Below are 12,493 nucleotides of genomic sequence, written 5' to 3'. Positions count from 1 at the left end.
AATTCACCTCCTTAAGGATCTTTTCTCGTTCACCCTGATCCTCAAAAGTACAAAACAGTTAGGTAGATCCTTTCAAAGGAAGTCAGATTTTCTCTTCTGCTCAAGATCTGAAAGTTTATCTACCACGGCCCATACAATGGGTATCTTGGAACCCACACAATCTTTTCCCACCATCCTATTTGTTTGATATCAAACTCCTTTTGAGAGACTGTAGTACTGAGGCTTAAGGAGTGAGCCTTGGCACTTGTTTCCTGTTAGTTGAAATTCTCTTCCCTGGATGAAGAATGGCTTGCTCCCTCTTCACTGGCCTTCATGCCTTCGCACAAACATCACCCTCCTAGTGAGACCTCCTTATTCTCCCATCTTCCCCCTCCTTACTCTTTTTCAGAGCAATTATTCCCATACCCCATACTGACTATTTTAATAATTTATCTTATTTACTATCCTTGCCACAGTGCAGGCATCATAAAAGCATTGTTTTATGTACTGATGTAACCCTAGTAGAAAAAGTGATGATAGGTTCTAAAATGTTTGTAATACAAATAAATCAATAACTAAAGTTTCAAAGTAAAAGCTGAAATTTACACAAAAAATTATAAATTACAAAGAGAAGTCTTCTGATTTACTAGCTGAGGAGTATAGTTCAATGGTAGAGCACTTTCCACAGAACTGACCAAAAACGAAACAAAAAAGCCAAAGAACCACAAAACTGGGGCAGGGAGGGAGTGAAGTTTCACCTAATAGACCCTTCCCTCCACCCACTAATCCCCCAGCACTTCCCCTTCTGCTTTCCTGCCACATCAGCATGTGTGCAGGTAAGTCCACACTCTGCTGCAGAGAGAACACAGTATTCTAAGTTTCTTCCTCCCATTACCATCCGTTTCCCCATCTCCTCTCTCTCTGAATCCCTTCCTCTTCCCTTATAGTTCCCCTATATTTTCATGTATAACAAGATATTTGTCTCTGTGATCCTGTATTATCACACCTTAACTTCCATACAATTTTCTGCAAATGACATAATTTTATTCTTCTTTATGGCTGAATAAAACTACATACCATATAATAACATGCATAATATATACATTATATATTATAATATATATCTTCTTTATCTTTTCAGCTGCTGAAGAGGCATCTTGGCTGATTCCACATCTTGGTTATTATAACTAGCACAACTAGCACAATAAAAAATATTCATTAGTTTTAAAGTACAATTTTTTAATCCTTTGCTGTGTATTAACCTTTCTTTTCCTATTTTTTATTTTGTTTGTTTGAGACAGACTCACTGTGTAGCCCTTGATGACACAGAACTACTGTTAAAAGCTGGCCTCACACTGGAGGCAGTTCTCCTGCTTCAGCATTGCAAGTTCCAGGACTTTAAATGCAAACCACTGCACCTAACCCAAGCTTTCCAAATGCTACAGAAAACAGCTTCTGTCTATACACAAGGTCTTCTGTGGGAAATGTCTCTTCTTATTTCATGCTACTTCTCTTCAGTCCATGTAATCTGATGGGTGGTAACTCCATCTCCCTAGGTAGAGACTGCTCAGAGTCCTTTCTGGAATACTGGCCAATTATTAGGAAAAATACTACCTGCTGTGATTTTTAAAACATTATTGTTGGTGTTGGTGGTGGTGGTGGTGGTGGTGGTGGTGGTGGTGGTGTGTGTGTGTGCACATGCATATGTGTGTTCATGCACATGATGTGTTGGAAGGGGAGCTCAGATGAGTCACAAATGTAGAGGCCAAAAAACTTTGTAGAATCAATTCTTTCCTTCTACCTTTCATAGATTATAGAGATCAAATTTAGGTTATAAGACTTATGCAGCAAGTGATAAGCCATCTCACCAACCCGGTGATTCTTTTTATTATAATTTATATATAACAGCATTTGTGTGCAAAATAAGATTTTTGAACCATTATTGTAATGCAGACTTTTTGTTTAGAATGCAGGTTTGTTGTTTAGAAATAGGAGCTCACAATGTAGCCCAGGCTGTCCTGGAATTTGTGATCTGCCTGCCTGTGACTTTGGACCTTTGGGATTATAAGTATATGCCACCATGCTGGCAGCCAGAGACATGTTAAAAAAAGAAACAACCCTAAATTAGTAGTTATGTATAGGGACCTTCATAACTGACTGATGATATGACTTACTATCTTTACACTGGCATGATTTTACAGAGTTGGTCACCCTGAAGTAGACTTGGCTAGTAGCATCAGAACAGTCATGGTAAAGTTAGAGAACTAGCAAATCATGGTGGCAGGTTTTTTTTTTTTTAATTAAAAATAGGGGGGTTGGGGATTTAGCTCAGTGGTAGAGCGCTTGCCTAGCAAGCACAAGGCCCTGGGTTCAGTCCCCAGCTCCAGGAAAAAAAAAAAAAAAAGAAAGAAAAGAAAAGTTATGGGCTGGAGAGATGGCTCAGCCGTTAAAGGCTAGGCTCACAACCAAATATATAAAAACAGGATTAAAAAATGCATTTTCCTAACTACTAAATGACTTCATTTCTGGAAATTCTGGCTATTCACCCCCACCATAATAGAGTTGGTTGAATACTTCCAAAATGTTATAGCATAAGTCTCTCTCCCTATTCCTCTTACCATGGTCTCTCCTATACGCTCTTTTAAGCAGACAGTTAAAGCCTATGAATGGGAATTCTCAATATGTAAAATAAACAAATCTTCACCAGATACTCTTCATCTTAACAGCTACCAGGCCAGCAACAATACTGATGAAACTTCAGACAGAAGTCTCCTGGGAGCAACTAGACACTGCTTTAAAAAAAAAAAGTAGTGGACAATACCAACTTATGTCAGGATCTAAAAAAGAATCAGCCCTCTGATGAAGCAAAATGCCTCTAAGTCCAGATGGCTTATAGGGACTGCTTTGCCCTACTGTTCTAGATAAAAACAAATGAATTCTTTGAAAAGGCAGGCTCCTCAGAGACTGCTGCTCTCTGGAGTAAGACACAGGAGGCCAACAAACGTTGGAGAGTCCTTTAAATAGAATTTTGAGTATAGCAATTGTCTAAAAACTTAGCACCACCAAATAACAGGCTTCCTTGCTGCCAGACATCCTCCAAGATAAACACCCTTACTTATTCTGAAGGGAGAAGAAATTATTTCCATTATATAATCATTATTTATTTTGAGTTAAATATAGCTTGTTTTATGAGATAAGGACTCAAGGTCATATAAGTAACATGGGAAGGACACCCTCAAATCTAAATGTAGAAAAAAATCATTAATAAGTTATTTACCTCAAAATTAGTGTAAAAAAAATCAGGTTTATACTAGGCATGGTAGTTTATAATTCTAACAGAAGAGTAGAAATTCAAAGTGATTCTCAGCTACAAAATACTTTCCACACTAGGACATCCTCTCTCCTCCCCCTCCCCTTTCCTCACACACACACACACACACACGCACGCACGCACGCACACAAAATAGCTGTGGTGCTACACAACTATAATCCCAGAATTTAGGAGGCAGAGACAAGAGAATCATATATTTCAAGCCCTAACAACTGAACCCCAATCCCTAGAACCCAGAAGGTGAAAGGGGAAAACCAGCCTGGGAGCTGTGCCCTGACCTCCACATTTCTACTTGGCATGTGCACACCCATACACATATACATGTCATAGTAAATGCAGTAACAGAAAATTAAAAAAAAAAAAAAAAAAAGCAGGTGGTGGTGGTACACGCCTTTAGTCCCAGCATTAAGAAGGTAGAGGCAGATGGATCTTTGAGCTTGAGGCCAGCCTGGTCTACAGAGTGAGTTCTAGGATGGCTAGGGCTACACAGAGAAACCTTATCCTGAAAAACCGAAACCAAACCAAACAAAATGAAAAATCTGCTGAAGTTAGCCAGGCAGGGTGCACACGCCTTTAATCCCACACACTGGAGGCAGATGCAGATAGTTCTCTGAGTTTAAGGACAACCTGGTGGACCTGGTGAGATCCAGGACAGCTGAGTCTGCATGGTGAGACCCTGTCTAAAGAAAAGAGCAAAAACAAACAACAACAACAACAACAACGATGATGATGATGACAACGACGACAAAGCAAAGGAAGAGATAGGGGTAATTAACAGTCATCAGACACTTGAAACTACAACCTAAAAAAAGAGAGAGCAAAACTATTACAGGGGGAAGAGGAGATTCTGAGGAAAACAGACAAAGCAGGAGTAAAGGAAAACTATAATTAATATAGTCAAAGACAGAGAAAAGTCACTGCTCCCATAGAGCCACAACAGTGGGCTATTTTTAAAAGAGAGAGGGAAGAGAAAATAAAAATAAGTATGAGCTCCCAAAAATCTAGAAGTATAAAGACGCACTAAACACTTTCTTTTTAGAAACTGTACCTGAAGGTAACCAGTAGAGAAAAAGAAACACTCCTTTGTAAGAAAACCTAGCTGCCATGTGCTGAAAGAAAATAAATTAGAAACAGAACCATTTCTCAACTCTCAATAAACTAATAGGAAATACCTGGTTACTATTCAGATTTTGCTGGCTGTCTCATGAACTCTTTTACAATCAATCATTTTTTTTTCTTTTTTTCGGAGCTGGGGACCGAACCCAGGGCCTTGCACTTCCTAGGCAAGCGCTCTACCACTGAGCTAAATCCCCAACCCCTACAATCAATCTTTTAAACCAGACTTTCCGATGCCTTTCACCTGAGTGATGACCTTAATAGACTATTTATTATAAAGGTCATCAAAGAGCATTCAGGCTGTTCAAAAAGAGAGAGAAAGGCAGACAGGGACATAGAGATAGAGACAAAAACAGCTAAAACAAAAGAATGAAACACTTGATTACTAGCTCACTTTAAAAAAGAAAAAGTCAGGAATATTGTCATGCAGCTTTAGTCTCAGCACTCAGAGACAGGTGGATCTCTGTGAGTTCAAGACCAGCCTGCTCTACATCACTAACTCAAAGCAAGCCAAGGCTAACATAGAAAGACCCTCTCTCAACCCCACCACCACCAAAAACAATCTCTGAAATCAAAACTAGTCATGTACTTTCTTTCTTTCTTTTTTTTTTTTTTCTTTTTTCTTTTTTTCGGAGCTGGGGACCGAACCCAGGGCCTTGCGCTTGCTAGGCAAGCGCTCTACCACTGAGCTAAAACCCCAACCCCTAGTCATGTACTTTCAGGTATGGTTGTTACCAACTAAGCATATAAAGCTGAATAAAAAATTCACCAAAAAAAAGGAATTTATCAGTAAATTTATCAGTAAACATATTCAACTAAAGTAGGGTCTTGTGGGAAAGCAAATCAAAACAAGAAGGAATACTTAATATACAACAGATAGCAACAGAGGAGGGGAATAACTTTTTTCAAATGTCTGTATTATTTTATATGGGTGGGTGTTTTGCATACATGTATGTTTGTGCACTCTGTGATGCCAGAGAATGTTAGATACCCTTAGAAATGGAGTTACGGGAGAGAAAAAAGCCAAAAGACTTATGGAAAAACTTTTTGGAAGTTTTAGCATAACTTGGCACCAACAGTAAGGGACAAAAATTTGAATGCACAAAGAGAACTTTAAATGAGCTTAGGCTTAGCAATTTGACCTTTAGATATTTATCCATTTAGTCAACACACACTTATTACGTGCGCACTGAATTCCCAGTTTGGTGGAAGAATAAAAACAATAGTTAGTCTGATGTGATAGGTGAGGTGTGAAGAAAAAGACACTTGGTTGTGGGAGGATATGAAACCACCATAATCCGTACTTGGGTCTTCATAAAAGGCAATCCAGAATTGCAGCTTAAATAACAAATCAATCAGTCCATAGGTAAAACTGGGTCAGTAGGGTAACTTAGTGGGCAAAGTTGCCAGCTGCTCTAAGCCTGACTGAGTTCAATCCCAGGAGCACATATGGTGGAAGGAAAGATCAGATTCCCAAAAGTTGTCTTCTCACTGCCATGTGCACACGGACAGCATGTGTGCACTGACAGCATCACTGACAGCATGTGCACACGGACAGCATGTGTGCACTGACAGCATCACTGACAGCATGTGCACACCCCTCTCAACAACAAATAAATAAGATGTTTAAAAAACTAAAAGAAGGGGCTGGAGAGATGGCTCAGCAGTTAAGAGCACTGACTGCTCTTCCAGAGGTCCTGAGTTCAAATCCCAGCAACCACATGGTGGCTCACAACCATCTGTAAAGAGATCCGATGCCCTTTTCTGGTGTATGTGAAGACAGCTACAGTGTACTTATATATAATAAATAAATAAATCTTTAAAAAATTAAAAGAAGCATGCTTTTATGAAGGTCAGGAGAGAATACAAATGCTTAGTGTGGCTAAAACTCACAAGATAGGGATATCTACACCCAAAGCCTTCTACTCAGAAAGAAGCCATTTCAAGAAATTTAGCTAGAGACTAAGTGTGAAGATTATTTGATCAGATTTCCTTGGTTTTCTTTCTTCAGTATTGCAATTGATCCCAGGGTATGGCACATGACCTCCCAGGTACACACCAGTCCCAGACTTCCATTTTAGAGAAATGGAAACTTTATAGGTTACCAATACTGGAAAAAAACAGTTCTTCATTCAGAAATGCTCAGCACTTCCTCTGTGCCAGTTGGGGATAGTGGTGGATACTACAGAGTTTTCTTCCTTTGCAAGGAGTGACGTGTGGAGTGAGAGACTGACAGCCTGTATGTACCATGATGATAGAAACCGACTCAGAGAGAGAGACTGAGACACTCCGCCAAAGGAAATCAGCACCGTGCATGCTTGTAGCCATTTGGGAGACTAAAGCAGGGAAATGAGCTCAGGAATTTAAGACCAGCTTAGGCAATATGCCACCCCTCCCGCCCCCAAGAGAAAACTATGACACGGAAAGAAAGTATAAATGCACAGAAAATGAAGGCACAGTTCCAGATCTGCTGCTATGACCTTGTCAAAAAAAATAATAAAACTAATAAGTTAAGTAAAAAAGATCATACTAATAACTAAAGTGAGGGAGAGGGGAAGTAAAGATTGGCCAGGTAAGATGGTCAGAGAACGGGGTTGGGGATTTGGCTCAGTGGTAGAGCGCTTGCCTAGGAAGCGCAAGGCCCTGGGTTTGGTCCCCAGCTCCAAAAAAAAAAAAAAAAAAAAAAAAAAAAAGAAAAGAAAAGAAAAGAAAGGAAAAAAAAAGATGGTCAGAGATAAAAGAGAAAGCAGACGTTGGGGGTAAGTTCGTTTTTAAACATGTTAAAAAATATTCATGTCCAATAGGTAATGTGACTGAAACCAAAACTCTAGCGAGAGAGGAAGAGAAGCACTATATCCCTACCAAGAACATAAGTGGGAAGATAAGTACTTGTTAATCAAAGACGTCCGTATGGAGTGATGAACAATGGTAATTAAGCCCATGGGAGTGAGGGATATCAGCTACAGGTGTGCAGAGGGACAAATAAAAGGAAAAGCAACACTAACATAATATGGAAAATTCAGTGGTCAGATACCAAATGGGGGGGTGAGGGTGGGAAGACAAGAGCTCTCCAAATCACACAGCCTGCATATAAGCCCTCAATTCAATTCTCAGCTCTGCAAAACCTTTTATTGGAAAGAGTTGCCAAAAGTTATACATTGCTGGGAAGTCAAGTTTGAAAATAATGGCTAAAAATAGTAGAAATCATTTATGAAAATAATATATTTTCATTTTTTCCTAGAATCGGGGAAATTCTAAATGTAAATGTTAAACATTTCAGACCTAAATATTTATTCGTGTGAATCTAGTTGCCTTCTGCATCAACAGAACCTTTTTTATAAGCTCGTTTCAGTCAACATGCCTGCTTCTTTCTATCATCCTATTTACTTCCTGAACAGCATCTACAATAATCTGCAATCGCCTGTTTTATTTCCTTCTCCTTTTTAAGGTGGCGGTGGGGTCTAACTGCATAGCTTATACCGTATACCCTGGAACCCAGGCTTCTCTAGCCTGAGCACAGGCAGCAACCATACTAGCTAAACTCCTTCTCCCTTCCCTTCCTTATTCCCTTGTTCCTTGCTCTGCCACACTGGGAATCAAACCCAGGGCCCAACTCTGTGCATATTAACCAAACACTCAACCACTACTACTCACTGAGAAAAGCACAAGCTGGTCTCTGTCTCTCTACCATGTAAGCTCAGCAGTCCTTTGAACTCAAAGAGATCCACCTGCCTCGGCCTCCCAAGTGTTGGGATTAAAAGCATGCACCACTACACTTACCTTTGACCTTTGTTGCCCATACAGGCCTCCAACCCATTATGGAGCTGAAGGTGACCTTGAACTCTTAACCTGATCCTCTTGCCTCTACCTCCCCAAGTATAAAGTACAAGAGTGTATCACTATGACCATATATACTCTTAATGTTAAAATAATGTTTTGTAAATGTCAAAGTTTTTCTTGTTTTTTTTTTTTTTTTAAGACAGGCTCTCATTATGTAGCTCTAGGTATCCTTGAACTCCGTGTAGAGCAGGCTGGCTTTGAACTCACAGAAATCAGCCTGCCTCTAGCTCCTGAGTGCAGGGATTAAAGGTGTGCACCTCCACACCTGGCCAAATTTAAATTTCTTAGAAAAATAGCTAAATTACATAAATTACAATAATTTCCTCGTTTCCTTGTAGTTATATTAATATGAAGATATGAATGACTTGAGCTGATGAGCAAATCAGCAGGTGAAGGCTTGCCTGGGAAACCTAGGGACAGGAGTTCAAGCTGTGGGGTCCACAAAACTGAGAGAACCAACACCACAAAGTTGCCCTTTCACACACACACACACATACACACACACACACACACACACACACCCTAGTACACATAGACATCATACACTCACATACAGTAATTTTAAAACATTTTAGAATACATTGACTCATTCGTTGCTGTAACTGACATACACCATGATCCTGAGCTAAAGCAAAGGCGGGCTTGGTTGAATACATCTGTAATCTAAACTATTGAGGGAGTGAAGAAGGAGAACAGGAGTTCAGGGCCAGCCACTACATCATAGCAAGTTTGAGGATAGCCTGGGCTACGTGAAACACTGTCTCAAAGAACAACAAAAGCTTAATTCATGGCAATGTGGTAATGCACTGCTTATATTTCAGCATGTTTGAGGAAGAGGCAGAAATGTCAAGCTTGAGACCAGAATGGGATACATGGTAAACCTTGCCTCAAGTTTTTTAAATTAATTTTTTAAATTAATTCAAATAGAACTTAGGTAAACTAGAAAGTATTCTCAAAATAAATTCAGAGGAAAGTGTCAGAATGTCAACTTACTTTGAAACTTCAACAATAAAAGAAGTGTATGTATACAAGCCACAGCAGCTCAACAGGAAAGGAAGGCACTTGCCATGCAAATATGGCAGCCTAAGATTGACCCCTGGAGCCCACATAAAGGTGAAAGGACAGAACCGACTCCACCATACTGTCCTTTAATATACACACAAACACTCATTCTAATAAGATGTGCATATATACATCAACACCCTGACACTCATACACAGATGAATGACACCACTGGATCTTGACAGTGAGTATCCAGATATTCAGGGAGTGACGGCTGACCATACACTTTACTGACTGGGCTGAGGAACATGCAGGTCCTGCTCTCACAAGTGCAGGTCACACCAACCATGCCAGGCAGCTCATGGGCGTTAACTCCAGCTCCAGGGGATCCAACACCCCTTTCTGGACTCCAAGGGTACCATGCATGTTCCCACATCTGACACACACACATACTAATTAAAAATTAAATCTTGGGGGCTGGAGAGATGGCTCAGAGGTTAAGAGCACCGACCGCTCTTCCAGAGGTCCTGAGTTCAAATCCCAGCAACCACATGGTGGCTCACAACCATCTGTCATGGGATCTGATGCCCTCTTCTGGTGTATCTGAAGACAGCCACAGTTTACTCATATAAATAAAATAAATAAATCTTTTTTAAAAACTATTAAAAAGGGGATGGGGATTTAGCTCAGTGGTAGAGCGCTTGCCTAGCAAGCGCAAGGCCCTGGGTTCCGTCCCCAGCTCCGAAAAAAAAAAAAAAAAAAAAAGGAAAAGAAAAAAGAAAAAAAGAACTATTAAAAAATTAAATCTTGGAGCTATAGAGATGGCTCAGTGTTTAAGACCAACTGCTCTTCCAGAGATCTTGAGTTCAATAAATAAATAAAAAATAAATAAATACACAAATAGATAAAAGGTTTAAAAAGTAAATCTTAAAAAGCATAAGCAGTAGTGGCTGGAGAGACGGCTCAGTAGAACAGGAGCCCTGGCTGCTCTCCAGAGGCCCTAGGTTTGGTTCCCAGAACCTACCACCCACAACTCCAGTACCAGGGGGTCTTCTGCCATCTTTAGGCATACAGCATCTACGTGGGTCAAGCACTAAATGCAGGCGAGCAAAGACACTTCAAAGACGGTCTTTATTTAAAAAACGTTTACCAACCTTGACTTTTAACTCAGTCTAGCAAATGGTGGTGATGTATGGGAGGCAGAGGCAGTCTGATCTCTGTGAGTTTGAGGCCAGCCTGGTTTACAGAGTAAGCTCCAGGACAGCCAGGGATACACAGAGCAGCCAGAGAAACCCATTCTCAAAAACAAAAACAAAATACAAATCAAAAGGAAAGTGACAGAGAAGAGCCAGTACCTCCTTCTAGCTTCCCCATTCATGCACAGGCACATGCACTCACGCATACTGACACACACAAATAAATATACCAATCTTTAAACAATCCACCAAGTCTGAAATGGTGGCATATGCCTATAATCCTAGAACTTGGGGAGTAGAGGCAGGAAGATCAGTAATTCAAGGTTATTCTTGACTACATAGTGAGTTCCTAGGCTAGCCTGAACTACAAAGCTGTTTCCAGAACAATGCTAATCTTTTTTTCTTTTTCTTTTTTTTCCCCACAAGTTTCTCTGTGTTGCCCTGGCTGTCTGAAACTAGTTCTGTAGATCAGGCTGGCCTTGAACTCAGAGATCCACCTGCCTGTGCATCCCAAGTGATGGGATAAAAGTCATGCACTGCCACACCCAGACTGCTGGCCTTTTCTCTAACAGGATTAATGAAGAGGTCAGCACCAAAGTTGATTATTGGAAAAGAGAGAAGCCATTGTTCCACTGAAGCTACAAACCAAAGCACTATATTATATGAAGCAAAGCTCAGGTTTGGTAAAGGTGTTTTAACAGTCTTAAGTATGAAGGTAAAGAGATAAAGATGGATCTGAGAAAGTAAGATACGCCTGAGAGCGCAAGAGTGGGCTTCTCTAAGAAGCATCGCATGTGTCATAGCAAGTGATTCATAGCCAAAAGATTTGTTTTTTGTTTTTTTGTTTTTTTGTTTTTTTTTTTTTTCCGGAGCTGGGGACCGAACCCAGGGCCTTGCGCTTCCTAGGTAAGTGCTCTACCACTGAGCTAAATCCCCAGCCCCAAAAGATTTGTTTTTTAATTTATGTATTTTATTTTTATTTGTATGTGTGTCAAGAGTCTGAGGATGTCAGAAGAGGTTGTCATATCCTCCAAAACTGGAGCTGCGGGCTGTTAGAAGCTGCCTCGTAGGTGTCAGGAATCTGTGAACTTGAAGAGATTTAGAATCACCTGAGAGATGGACCTCTGGGCATACCTCTGAAGGATTATTTGGACTACATTGTTAACTGATATTGGAAGACCCATTTTACTAGGGGCAAGGTTCCTAGACTACATAGAATAGAGCAAGCTGAAACTTAGAAGCATGCCTCATCCTTGTTTCTGACTGTGAATGCAATGTGACCAGCTACTTCAAACTCCTGAGGCCTTGACTTCCCTGCCATGACAGACTGGACTTTGAACTGTGAGCTAAAATAAGCCTGTTCTCCGTGGGCTATTTTTTCTTTTAAAGATTTATTTATCTTTCAGCTGCAGCAGCCATCTTCTAGTAACTCGACAAAATGAGGAACACAAAGGGAAAGAGGAGAGGTACTCGGTCTATGTTCTCTAGGCCTTTTAGGAAACACGAGTTGTTCCTTTGGCCACACACATGGGAATCTACAAGAAGGGTGATATTGTAGATATCAAGGGAATGGGCACTGTTCAAAAAAGAATACCCCTTAAGTGTTACCACAGCAAAACTGGAAGGGTTTACAGTGTCACCCAGCATGCGTGGGCATCATTGTAAACAAGCAAGTTAAAGGCAAGATTCTGGCCAAGAAGATCAATGTGCGGATTGAGCACATCGAGCACTGAAGAGCAGAGACGGCTTCCTGAAGCGGGTGAAGGAGAACGATCAGAAGAAAAAGGAAGCCAAAGAGAAGGGCACCTGGGTTCAGCTGAAGCGCCAGCCTGCGCCACCCACTTTGTGAGGACTAACGGGAACAAGCCTGAGCTGCTGTAGCGCATGCCATACAGATTCATACGGATGGACAAAAGGGAAATAAAGGACCCGGACTACGAAGTGGTTTCCTAATTAAAAAAAAAAGATTTTATTATACGTCTGAATATTTTGCCTGCATGTCTGTCTGTATGTATGTGTGTGTGTATGC

General features: G+C 40.6%; 1 protein-coding gene across 8 annotated transcripts in view; it reads right to left on the bottom strand.

Annotated features, from left to right (window-relative positions):
• Window positions 1–12,493, bottom strand: part of Spag9 (sperm associated antigen 9) — a 134,399-nt gene that overhangs the window by 116,285 nt on the left and 5,621 nt on the right. The gene's annotated exons all lie outside the window — the stretch shown is intronic.

Source organism: Rattus norvegicus, chromosome 10, assembly GCF_036323735.1.
Source record: "Rattus norvegicus strain BN/NHsdMcwi chromosome 10, GRCr8, whole genome shotgun sequence".
NCBI lineage: Eukaryota > Metazoa > Chordata > Mammalia > Rodentia > Muridae > Rattus > Rattus norvegicus.
The sequence above is the reverse complement of the archived record's forward strand: the minus strand, read 5'-3'. Positions and strand labels throughout refer to the sequence as shown.